Here is a 13,130-nt window from a genome sequence, read left to right as displayed (position 1 = left end):
AGAAGCCAGGGAAAAAAGAACAGGACCGACCAGCCATTGCAGTCTTGGGAGTATCCAGAAATAATGGTATTGGAAGGAGGAAGGCAAGTCCAACAGAGGAGCCTGAAAACAAAGAGCCCTGGGATCTCTCCTTGCCTTATTGCTGGCAAGCTTGACCTTGTTAAAGTCCTCTTACTGTTTCAGTATCCTCATTCAGGCATCTGTAAATGAGGGACCCAGAAGTTCAGGATGGAAAGGGATTTGAGGGGATGTACAGTCCAATCTCTAAGAGAATACTGGAATTTAAGTGTTGGAAAGGACCTTCAGAGGTCATTTGGACCAACCTCTTCTACCGATGAAGAAATCACCTCTTCAGCATTCCTGACAAGTGATGTTTATCCTAAAGGGATTGAGAGATTAGAAACTCAGTACTTTATGAAACAGCCTGTTGCTTTTTCAGATAATTCTAAATATAAGAAATTTATTTTCTTCCCCCCCCCCCCCCAAAGTAAGCCAAAATTTAGCTTCCTAGCATTTCCACCCAGTATTTCCAGTGTTTCTTTTTCTGTCATCTGGTGCTTACCAGAATAAATCAATCCTTCTTCCAAATGAAAGTCTGTCAAACATTTAGACACTAATCCTGCCTGACTTCTCTCTCAATCTAATGTGTAGAAGTAGTTGTCATAGATAGCAATGAGACAGGAAGTACTAGGATTTGAAGGACACGTTTCTTCAGCTGGGTTGGGTTAGATGATTTCTAGAGTTTCTTCTAGTTCTGAGTCCTATAGGCGTGGGATAAATTGTTCATTTCACCAGTAAAATCTGATTTGTTATTCATTTATTTTTGACGGGATTTAATTTCGTTGTTTTAGAGAGTTCCTGATAAAGATCTTCCTTTACTAATGCTGAAGGACATTTTCTTTGTGCTTAGAAAGTGGCTTGGAAGCACTAAGCCTTTCTGTGTCAGAGGCAAGATTTGAACCTATATCTCCCTGAATCTGAGGCAGGCTAGCTATCCAGGACACCAAGCTTCCCCTTCTGGTTTTCTGACTACCATGCCAGTCTAATGCTCATTGTTTCTTCCATCAAAAGATGTACTTAAATATTACTTAGAATGCCATTGATGGAACAGAGACAAAGCAGTGTTCCCCATTCTAAGGGGAAGGATTATTACTTGACATCTGCCAGAAACAAACCCTAAAAGTGAATTGAAGGACATCCTTCATCACAGGAGGGTGAAAGGTACCTTGAAACAGCAGGAATTTATAATCTGCTCAGCAAGAATAATTTGAGCTGTCGTTTCTGGCTTCTATTAAGTACATAAAATCTCTATTGCCCCCATTAATGACTCCAATCCTAGGAAGGAGCAGAGAAAACCAAGGGAAGGAGGGCACCCTTTTTATAAGGAAATCAATTAAGCATGTGCTGTGCTTTTCAAAAACACCACTTCATGGTAAGGAGCTTAATGTGTGAATAACAAGCCCATAAAATGTTAATAAGTATAATAACTGGTGTTTCTGCAACACCTTCAACTGTGTGGAACTGTAATGGGACCAGGGACAATAGAAAGTGCTGGTTTTAATGACAGGGGTTAGGAAGGGCAGAATGACTTGATGGAGGAAGTAGTAATTTTGCCTCTGATTCTACTTTGATTTGGTGGGGCTGGGGAATCTGGGTCTCTATGGCTTGTCACTCTGGGTCAAAGGTTCTCAATCAGATAATGAGGAATAGTTGCTTTCTCTTTCAATAGATAGATGAATGATAGATATCAGTAGATAATGATAGATCAATAATTATAGATATATAATAGATATAGATATACAGGTACATATTTATGTATACATATGTAAAAGCATTGTGAAATGAGGATCCCTGGTTTCATATAGAATTACTCCTCTTTCTATGCTTTAATGCATATATGAAATATTCTTTTGTTTGCAGGGGAGAAAGGTTTAAGTTCAAAAACATAAAATTAAAAAAAGGCCTAAATGTTTTCTTCAAGAGAAGACTAAAAACATGAGTAGGGAGTTCACAGACTTGAGATTTTTTAATTAATGCTTAATGCTGTGCAATGATGAATAAAATATTTATGAATAATTATAAGAAATAGCACAGTGCCAGGGAAAGAAAGCTGGTCTTGGGGCAGAAACTTTAAATTCAAATTTTGGCTCTAACACTTCCTACTGATGGAACTTTGGACAAGTTTCCATGCTTCTGTTTTCCCATAGGTGAAAGGAGAGGACTGGACACAGTAACCTCTGAGCTCTCCTCCAGCCTTAAAGGTATGGTCCTATCATCTATCTAGCTAATCACTAGTAGACTGATCAGTTTCCTCATCTCTAAAATAAGGGGTTTGAATAATCTCCAAAGTTTCTTCAAGATCTAAATCTATGCTCTTATAACAACTCTCCATTCCTAGCCAAAAGATGAAAGGAGTTCATAAATACGTGAGAGCCAGGCACGATAAAGTGACCACTGAAGACAATTAGCAATAACTATAATGGGAAAAATGACAACTCACATTTCCATGATGCTTTAATGCTTCCAAAGCATTTTGCTCCCAGAAAGTGAAGAGGCAACTGAAAATAATAACATCTTGTATTTATAAATACCAAGACTGAATCTCAGAAAGATTGAGTGACTTGCCCAAATTCAAACAGCTAGTGATCCTGACTCCAGCCCACTGACTGAATATATAGAAAAGAAGAAACAGAACCAAATAAGTAACTTAGTCAGCAATTCCAGAAGTAAGGAAATAGGGTCATACTTTGCCTCTGGAGAAAGGATTCATGGTACCAGGAAGAGGAAAGAACTTGACACTTAGGGATGCTGCCTCAGGAGCCTTAATACTTCTCTTGCTGTGAAGAAGTGAATCTGTAGTAAGCCAGGTTCGGAGACCCACTGATGGTGTTCTCTGTAAAGAGCTGGCTGGGTCATGAATACAGAAATGGAGAGTGGATGATTTCATGAAAGTATTTTCTTGACAGCTTTCTATTTGTGATGTGTTCATTTAATGATTATTTTGTAGTAAGCCAGAAATCAACTTAGCGCCAAATAGTACCCAGCAGGAAAGAAAGACTTGCCTCAAGGTTCCCTCTAAAAAAGATTTAAAAAAAAAAACCCTAATCTCAGATAATGTAGGTGACAGCTCTGCTGTCATTTGCTCTGGTGCACAACTGTTTTTAAGCATTCATTCAGAGCTTAGGAGGTGCTAGCCACTATTGTTAAGTGCTGGGAGTACAGATACAAAAAGCAAGAACATCCTTAAGGTCAAGGAGTTTACAATTTGCTACGGGAATGGTGACCAAGAACAAGACTTTTACTTTGGGAAGTCACAGGGATGGTGAATGGAGCCACAGGGCAATTGAACAATGAAATCCACACGTGCAGTTGTGTGTTCAGATTGGAGTCCATCTAAGGAAGCTCCCAGATAAAGTAGATAAGTTCCAATAGAAAATCACCAGTATTGGGGCAGCTAGATAGCATAATGGATACAACACAAGACCTGGAGATGGGAGGTCCTATGTTCAAATTTGGCTTCAGAAACTTCCCAGCTGTATGATCCTGAGAAAGTCACTTAACCCCCATTTGCTAGCCTTTGCCCTTCTGTCTTAAAGTTGGTACTATTGCAGAAAGTAAGGATGTCAAAAAGAAAGAAAATCACCAGAATAGTGAAGGGAGTAACAACTTGGATCTTCAATGATCAGTTATAGGAAATGAGCAAGGACACATTTGCCATATTGGAATAGAAGAGATTAGACTCATTCTGCTTACTTGAGGCTAGAATTAAGACAAATGGGTAGAAGATATATAGTCATATTATTTTTCTCAGTCTAAAGAAAATTTTTTTAACAATTAGAAATGTCCAAAAATGAATGAGGTCCTTCAAGTTCCCCATCTTTGGATTATGTTCAACAGGAGTCTCTAGGATCCATTGTTGAGGGAAAAAGCATGGTGGAGAGAGAAAATACACTGGCCGTGGAGCCAAGGGATTCAAGTTCAAATCCTGCCTCTGCCATTTCCTAGCTTTGTTGCCATGGCCAAATCATTTAACCTCCCTCCACCTCTGTGTCCTTTACTATAAAATGAGAGAACTGGAACAGACGGCTTCTGAGGTACTTTTCATTTCTAAACCTGTAATCCTATAAATGCCTATTAAGGTTAGGTTAGTCTGAATGTCCTCTGGGGTTCTTTTTAATTTTTGACTCTTGGATTCAATACTCCCAAGATGGAAGGTGCAAAAGTTGATTTACAGGCATGTGCAGAAATATCCACTTCAGAAATGATCATGTGACCTCTTTGTACTAATGTAAGCTATTTCTATTTCTATGACTGTTACAAGATGTTGATCATTTCATTATTGAAGAAATGCTGACTTCAAAATCTGGTTTGCAGTGCATGGCCTCCCATGTAATCTCAGGAACATACAGGACATATGCTGACATGCTTGGAGGCTCGCCAGCAGCAAAAATAGAATAGAATAAGGGTGGGGGGAGGAATTATACTTTACAATGAAAAACTTGTTTCCTTCCTTACAGAGAAGGCAAAACCATTGGCTGTACCCATCCTATTATTTGTTTAAAGAGAACAGATTAAGAAATAATGGCATAGCCATTATAAATAGCCATTATAAATGGGTAAATATAAATGTATTATAAATGGTATTTGGGGCATATGAAAACTGTGCCATCTCCAAAATGGGTATATTGATAATCCCATTCTGTATACATATATTAACATGCATGTGTGCATATACATACATGTATGTGTATATAGATGTAGATTTTAGATAGACATAGCTATAGCTATAGCTATAGCTATAGCTATAGATATAGATATATAGATAAGCTAGCACAGAAGCCCTCACAATTGATTTGAAATCTTATATTCATTAGGGAGCATTTTGAAATACACAGGAATATATTTATATTCACACATATATCAGTATATATGTCCATATATGTACACATAAATATGGATATGCCTGCATGTCTGTACATACACATATAAATGGACCGTATACATGTGGACACATGTAGGCATGTGAGTATGCCCATGTGTGCATATGCATGTATGTTTACACATTTAGGCACATATAAAGATGGTATATATGTACATATTTTCATATTTGCCTACATTTATTGTTCAATCCTTTCAGTTGTATCTCTCTGATTCTTTGTGAGCTCATTTATTATTTTTCTTGGCACAGATACTGGAATGGTTTGCCATTTCCTTCTCCAGCTCATTTTACAGATGAGGAAACTGAGGCAAATAAGGTGAAATGACTTGCCCAGGGTCATTCAGCTAGTAATTATCTGAGGTCCAGTTTGAACTCACAAAGGTCTATCTTCCTGACTGCATCCCAGTATATCTATCCACCGTGCCACCTAGTGGCCTTTATATATATAGATTTATTTTCATAAAATTAATTCCTGAGTGGTAAAACAACCAACAATACCAGGCAACAAGAATTTAAGTGCCTAAACAAGGCACCAGCATTTCACATTTCAGACCTGCGGTTAACGAAATCTCATCTTTTTAACTACAACCAAATTCCATCCTTTGTCTCTTTTCCTTCCCCTGGGCAAATTTTCAGAAGCCAAGCTTATAGGAATCCTTCCCCTTTGGAGGTTTTAGAGTAGAGATTCTTCAATTTGTAGCATGTCATGGAAATCCAAAGCAGTCTGGTAAAGTCTATGAACTCTTCTCAGAATCACATTTTTAAATACATAAAGTAAAATACTTAAGATTAGAAAGGAAATCAATTATACCTGAATATAATTAAATATGTACGTATATTATATAATATATATATAAATTCACCAGCACCAATAAAGAATCTTTGCTTTAGAGATATTGAGAATAAATAAAAGCTGATTCTTTCTTCCTAATACTGCCCTCTTTTTCTTCAAAGTTCTACCTTTTTTTTTTTTTGGCCTTTCAGTTTTTTTTTGTTTTTTTTTTTTTATTATATCAGGATTCATAGAGCTGGAGAAGATTCCAGCTATAAGAGACCTTTGACATCATCTAGTCCAGTTCTTTATTTTACAGAGAAAGAAAGGAAGGCCCAGAAAATCAAGAGTAACTTTTCCTAACTTCACTGTACAAGTAAATAGCAAAGCTGGATCTAGAGCCCAGATCTCTTAACTCCCAGACTGAGGCTCCTTAACCCTCTACCAGGAAAAATAAAATGCACAGTCTTTGGTCTCAGCTAATGGTCTTTAATACCTACAAATCACTCTTTCAGGGAGGAAAACCCTGGTAAGTATCTTCACCTTGGTTTCTCCTTCAAGATTTAAGGTTCATGAATTTTGATCTGGAAGAGATCTTTGAGGTAATCTAATCCATTCCCTCATTTAACAGTTAAGGAAACTGAGACCTAGAGTTGATGATTCGCCCATTTTCAAATGGAGAACTGAGATTTTGATCCAGGACTTCTGATTCCAATTAGATAATTCTTTCTAATGTATCACTGATCCCTCTAGCTATTAATTTACCCTTTATTAGAGTGCTTTTTTTGAGTGTAAATATGTTGCCAAGTGGCTGGGCCTGGAGTCAGGAAGAACCTGGGTTCAAGTTGTGTGACTCTGGGCAACTCACTTTAACCCTCCTTGCCTCTGTTTTCTCATTCATCAAATAAGCCGGAGAAGGAAATGGCAAACCTTTTCAGAATCTTTGCCAAGAATATCCTAAATAGGGCCACAAAGAGTAGGACACAACCGAATATCAACAACAAATATTTTGTGCAACTACATATGTGAACATATGTGTGCATGTATGTTTATGTATGTTTACATATGTGTGCCTATATTTACTCACAAAACAGGCACTATCATTTCCCTCAATAGATTGTCTATTCCTTGAAGTCAAAAACCATAACATTTTTTTTTCTTTTTATTCACAGTGCCAGATACATAGTTAGTATTAAATACTCATTTTTTGATATGATCTCAAAGCACTTTATTCTTCTCATGTATTTATTATATTATGATTTATGATTTATTTTTACATATCTATATATACTAATAATTTGCATCATATGTTTCTTTAGACATGAGATACACTCCATCTAGTCTATAACTTACCTAAACATAGAAATATACATTTTAAAGTATTTTTCCTGAGTAATCAGTCCAGTACTTTTCCCAGGTGCTCAGTATAGATTTATTGAATGAATGAATGTGAATATGTTGAAGGAAGTAGCAATACTGTTTGCTGAGGAGATGAAAGTGAAGAGTTAGAGCAAGACTTTTCCAAACCAAAACTTGGAAATTCATGAATTTGGAGGTTTTCCTTAATACTAAATGGGAGCATCATCTATTCTTATAAGATGCATTGTCATTATTAGAGTCCTTATGGGCCATGGGTTAACGAGCCTGCTATTAAAGATGACAAGCTTACACCAACTGGACTCAGTCTGGTAGAAGTGACCTAAAATGTGATCTGCCATAGAGCTTTAAAGACCAGACTCTAGAGTCCTCTGAAGTCTTGATAGCAGATTATAAACCCAGCCCTCTGTTTCCTTCTCTCATTCCTTACCTACCTCCAACATCTGGAGGTCTATCACTTGCTCCAGCAAACCAAGAGGCCATTTAGTTCATTGGATCAGTGATCTAAGAAAACATGGATTTTAACGCCTATCTCAATGTTATATCCCCTCTACAAGATTCCTAACAGGTAGTCCTATAGCCACTGACTGAAAATCTCCAATGCTGAAGGACTCGCTACATCTTGAGAAGGCTCTTCACACATTTAGATAACTCTTATTGAAATTATATTATGATATTTTCTTTGTTTAGCATAAACCCATTACAGTAGGGTCCTCTTAACTATGATTTCACTTTCCATGGTTTCAGTTATTCCCAAGCAACCCAAATCAAAGGAAGTCGGGGCTAAGTTCTGAAAGTCCACCCAGAAGTTCCAGAAGTCCACCTATGGCAGCAGTCTGCAATCAATGGGAGTCTCTTCTGTTTCCATTTCTTCTTTTCTTTTTTAGAGTATTTTTTGGAGGAGAGGTTGGTGGGGTTAGAGGGCACAGAGCATTTAGCTAAAGGGAAGAAATGTGGAGAGAGAGAAAGAGAACATATATATGGAAACCAGCAGGTGTTTGTTCATATCCATGGTTTCAGTCACATCTCCCATATCTCTGGGAGACCTACTCTATACTGTGTATTCCTTAAGAACTGGCAAAGTCTATTTTTAATTGAATTGAATTGAATTTACCCTAATTACAAGCAAAACCAGTTTCTAACATTTTAAAAAAGGATTTTGATTCTAGAATTTTTTCCTTTTCTCCCTGCTTGTTACCCCACCCCACTGAGATGATAAGTAATCTGATATAGATTTTACATGTACAATCATATAAAACACTTTTCCATATTAATCTTTTTGTGGAAGGAAATCTCCCCCAAAAATTAAGAAAGTGAAAAATGTTTGCTTTGGCCTGGATTCAGATTCTCAGTTCTTTCTCTGCAAACAGATGACGTTTTTTATCATAAGTCCATTGAGATTGTTGTAAATTATATTGCTGAAAATAGCTAAATTATTCCCAATTGTTCATCATACAGAATTGTTGTCACTGTGTACAATATTCTACTAGTTCTGCTTACTGCACTCTGCTTCAGTTTGTGTAAATCTTTCCAGGATTTTTTTGAGTTGAGTCACCAGTTATAAAATATTATAGCTGAAGTCAAAATGACTTTTAGCAGCTTTATTTACAAAGAGGTGGAAAGAGTGAAAGTGGAAAAATGTAGATAAAGAGACAGATTCTAACAAGGCTACCAGCCCTTCTCTGGTGAAGTCAGGCTCAGCCCCAGCAGGGACTTCCCCAAGACCCTTGTCTCCAAGTGGATTTCCAGGTAATCCTCAGCCAGAAGTCCTGGTGGTTTCTTCAGCCAGAGTTCCACCAACACAGCCTTTTCCAAAGCCAAGGTATGAATCTCAGTCATTCACCCAGCAAGCTGACACAAGATCCAGGGAAAGAGTTCCCTCCAAACCAAGGCAGGGATCTTAGCTACTCACTCCAAATGCCAGGAAGGAAGGAATCCTAGACCTTGCTGGTCTCTTCTTTTATGCTCCTTTTTTCCATGTCACTTCCTGTCACTCCCACCTCTTCACAGAAACCAATGGCAATCTTCCATTTTGCCTAGCAATGCCTGGGGGGTGGGGGGCAGTTGCCTTTGAAGGTGTGAGCTTACTCTGGTAAGTGATTAGTGAACTCTCATACTTAATTGTAAGTAGAGGTGCTTTGAGTTCTTGATTTGATTAGCTAAAAATAGATAAGGGAGAGTTAATCCTGTCTTCACAGAATGTATTTAACATGTCAGTAATTGTACTTTCTTATAACTTCTGTACATTGATCCTAATTCTGGGCCACAAGAATATAACAAGTCTAAATCATCCTGTAAAGAACAACCCTTCAAATATTTCAGGATCTCCTAAATCTTTTCTTCTCTAGGTTCATTCTTTTTTTAGTTCCCTCAATCTTTCTTCATACACTTGATTCCAACTCCTCTCACTATTCCAATCACTATTGTGTAGGTTCAGAACAGTTGGTCATTTTATAGAAAAGGAGACTGAAGTACAGAATGGTGAATATACTTGTCGAAACTCACAAAACCATCAATGGACAATGGACAAATGGACATACAAACTAGTACTTTGACTGATATTTTCTAACTCCAAAACCAGCATCCTTTCTATGACACTAGTAATGTCAAACTCATATAGAAATGGGCACCACTAATCTCTATCTAATGATACCCTTGGGCAGTGTACTAACTTAGAAAATCATATGTTACTATCATCTATATTCTATTATATTTTTATTTATTTTATTAAATATTTTCCAATTACATTTTAATCTTGTTAAGCCAAGTCAGGAGTGTTTTGGGCTATATGCCCACACTGCATTATATAACATGCTGCATTGTAAAATTGATTTAATTTAAAATTTCAATTAAATCCTACAGGTACTGAGAAAAGCATTAGTGATACAAAGACCAAAAAAAAAAAAAATTACACAGACCTGAATACAAAAATCTTATAGTTTCCTAGGTGGATCTGGCATTAATATGAAGAATACTGAAGATTCATTTCTTTATCATTTTATAAAATTCATTTTTAATAATCTGGTGAAATATTACTAGTAATAGTAGCTCAAACTTAAGTAGTATCTCAAAGTTTGCAAATCACTTTGCACACATCCTAGTTGAGAGAGCTAAGATCCAGATAGCTTATGGAATTTGAGAGTTGGATGAGACCTCAATTTAGTTCAACTCTTAGGTGAGAAAGAATTCTCATTACAATATATCTAATAGATGCCCACTTAGTCTTTGCTTGAAAACTGCCAATGAGCCTTGGGGACCAAACACTTCCCAAAATGGCTGATTCAAATTTTGGACAACTCTCATTAATAGGAAGTTTTCTCTTCTGTCTGATATAAATATACCTCTTTGCAATTTCTGTGCCTTACTTCTGATTCTGCCTTCTGGGGCCAAGTTGTGCAAATCTATGCCCTCTTTTCCAATATGTTTCCTCCAAGGTTTTTCCTCTCCACAATAAATAGAGATGGTTCTTTCAGGCAGTCTTTATATGACAAGAACTTAAGGTCTTTCTAGTTGTCCCCATCTAGACACACTCCACCTTATCAATATTCTTCCAAAAATTTAGTCTCCTCCACTATTGCTCCTTATATTTTGTTGCTATTTGCCTTCTAATCCTGAACATTTCTATAATTGTAGCCTCTACTCTGATTGGTGAGTTCCTGCCTAGGACCACTATTTCATGAAGAACCCATGCTATCCATGAATAATTTTTCTCTCAGCACTACTCTCTTGACTCTAGATTTTTTCTGCCTTATGCTAGTATCATAGTCTTCTTCTCCCTCACCTACATAGCCAAGTCTCTTGTATGTGTCATTTCCCTGAATTAGATTATAAGTTCCTTGAGAGTAAAAACTGGAAAAACTGACTCCTCTCTCTCTCTCTCTCTCTCTCTCTCTCTCTCTCTCTCTCTCTCTCTCTCTCTCTCTCTCTATCTATCTCTTTTTCTCTCTCTCAATTTCCCTACTTTCACTCTTCCTGTTTGTACATAAACTACCATAAAAGTCATCCTGACTTGGGTCTTTAATTTGGAAGTATATAATTAATTCCTGGCGACCAAAACTCTTAAATATTCAGTCCAACCATAAATTTTACTCCTTACACATCTTAGGTCTTTAGTTATTGAATTCACTGGTTATCAGATAGGAGGTATTCCCTCAAAATGCTGCTAGGAGGATGAGCTACCTGCTCAGCTGATCAGAAGATATGGATATGGTTGTTGCATGGATGGTACAAATCCATGCTGAATTATCTATGTATCCTGGGCCTTTTTACCTCTCAATAGAGTGGAATAGGAAAGATGGTTTAAATATCTGCCATCATGTGTTGAATAATTAAACCCACTGCTGGATCTAAGGAATTGGGGCACTGTGTCTCTCTACCTTTCCATTAAAGGGCCCTTTTGCTCTAGACCAGTGATGGGCAAACTATGGCCTGAGGGCCAGATGTGGCTGCCTGAAATGTTCTATTCTTTGGCAGGANCTCTATCTCTATCTCTATCTCTATCTCTATCTCTATCTCTATCTCTATCTCTATCTCTATCTCTATCTCTATCTCTATCTCTATCTCTATCTCTATCTCTATCTCTATCTCTATCTCTATCTCTATCTCTATTTCATTGTATTCTCAGCATTTAGTGCCTGGCAAAAATAAGAATTTTGTAAATGTTCTATTCATTTATCTGTCTATCTACCAATTCAAATTGTTCTTTAGTCACACATCCTTCAGCGTATAAAACCACATTTTATCTCTATGGAATTTTATATTATTCTATTCGACTCAATGTTATAACTTGTGTAGCTTTTGTGTTACATCTACCCTTGCTTTCTCCTCCCACGACCAGTTTTATGTCATCTGCAGTTTTTTTTTTTTTTTTAAACCCTTGTACTTCAGTGTATTGTCTCTTAGGTGGAAGATTGGTAAGGGTGGGCAATGGGGGTCAAGTGACTTGCCCAGGGTCACACAGCTGGGAAGTGGCTGAGGCTGGATTTGAACCTAGGACCTCCTGTCTCTAGGCCTGACTCTCACTCCACTGAGCTACCCAGATGCCCCTCATCTGCAGTTTTTAAAAACATGTCATCTATACCTTTGCCCAAGATGAAATGACATAATCAAGGTCACACATCTAGTAATGGAGACAGGACTTATAATTTAATGTGTAGAATAAATTGCCTTTCCACCAAGCCAAGTTACGCTTTTAAAAAGCCTTGGAAAATAGATGTTCTCAGAAGCAGTAAGAGTTGTATGAAAGATCCACAGAGAAAGATGAAAGATAGCTGGGTTAATTGGGGAAGGATCCATGGAGAATATGGCATACAAACTGGACTTTGAAGGAAGGCAAGGAGACCTAGGAACTGGAAGGTGTCAGAACACAAAGAAATCAATATAGTATAAGGCAAGTCACAAGGCAGAAATTTCAGATATTTACCACTAGGAATCTTTCTTTCTAGCTACCACCAATTTCCCAGAAAAAAAAAAAATTCCTGATTTCCAAAATAGATGCATTTCCCCATTCCGGGAGCCAGATTATAGCAATCAGGGGACCAAACAAATTGGGGGAAATTCCTATATGTTTTACACAGGTAACCAAATTGTTTCCAGATTCCTCTCTCTTTTTATTTTTCTTTTTATTCTTCTGATTAAAAGGTATGCCTTCTCCCATTATAAATGCTTATTAGAGAAAAGAATTCTATATATTTAATTAGGCTTAAGAAACAAATTTAAGTATAGCTATTGAACAGTATGTGCTTGGGAAAGAGCTTGGAAAAAAACATATATATTGATCGAAAATAACTTTCTCACACAAATGGATTAGGTTTGGAAGCTAAAACTTAAGATCATACTAATCACTGAGCTTAATTCAGGATGAATAAAATCATAAAAAAGCAATGGGAAGTGGTTTGGAAAAGAGAAGAGTTAGTAGAAGATAGCGACAGCCATTGGAAGATGGACAAATAAAATACAGCAGGAAATCAGAGGGAACAAGGATATCATAGCAAAAAGGCATTTAATATTCAGTCTAATACGTATTTATTAAGAACCTGCTGA

This window comes from Gracilinanus agilis, chromosome 3 (genome assembly GCF_016433145.1).
Source record: "Gracilinanus agilis isolate LMUSP501 chromosome 3, AgileGrace, whole genome shotgun sequence".
NCBI classification, from domain to species: domain Eukaryota; kingdom Metazoa; phylum Chordata; class Mammalia; order Didelphimorphia; family Didelphidae; genus Gracilinanus; species Gracilinanus agilis.
This window is presented reverse-complemented; position numbering follows the sequence as displayed.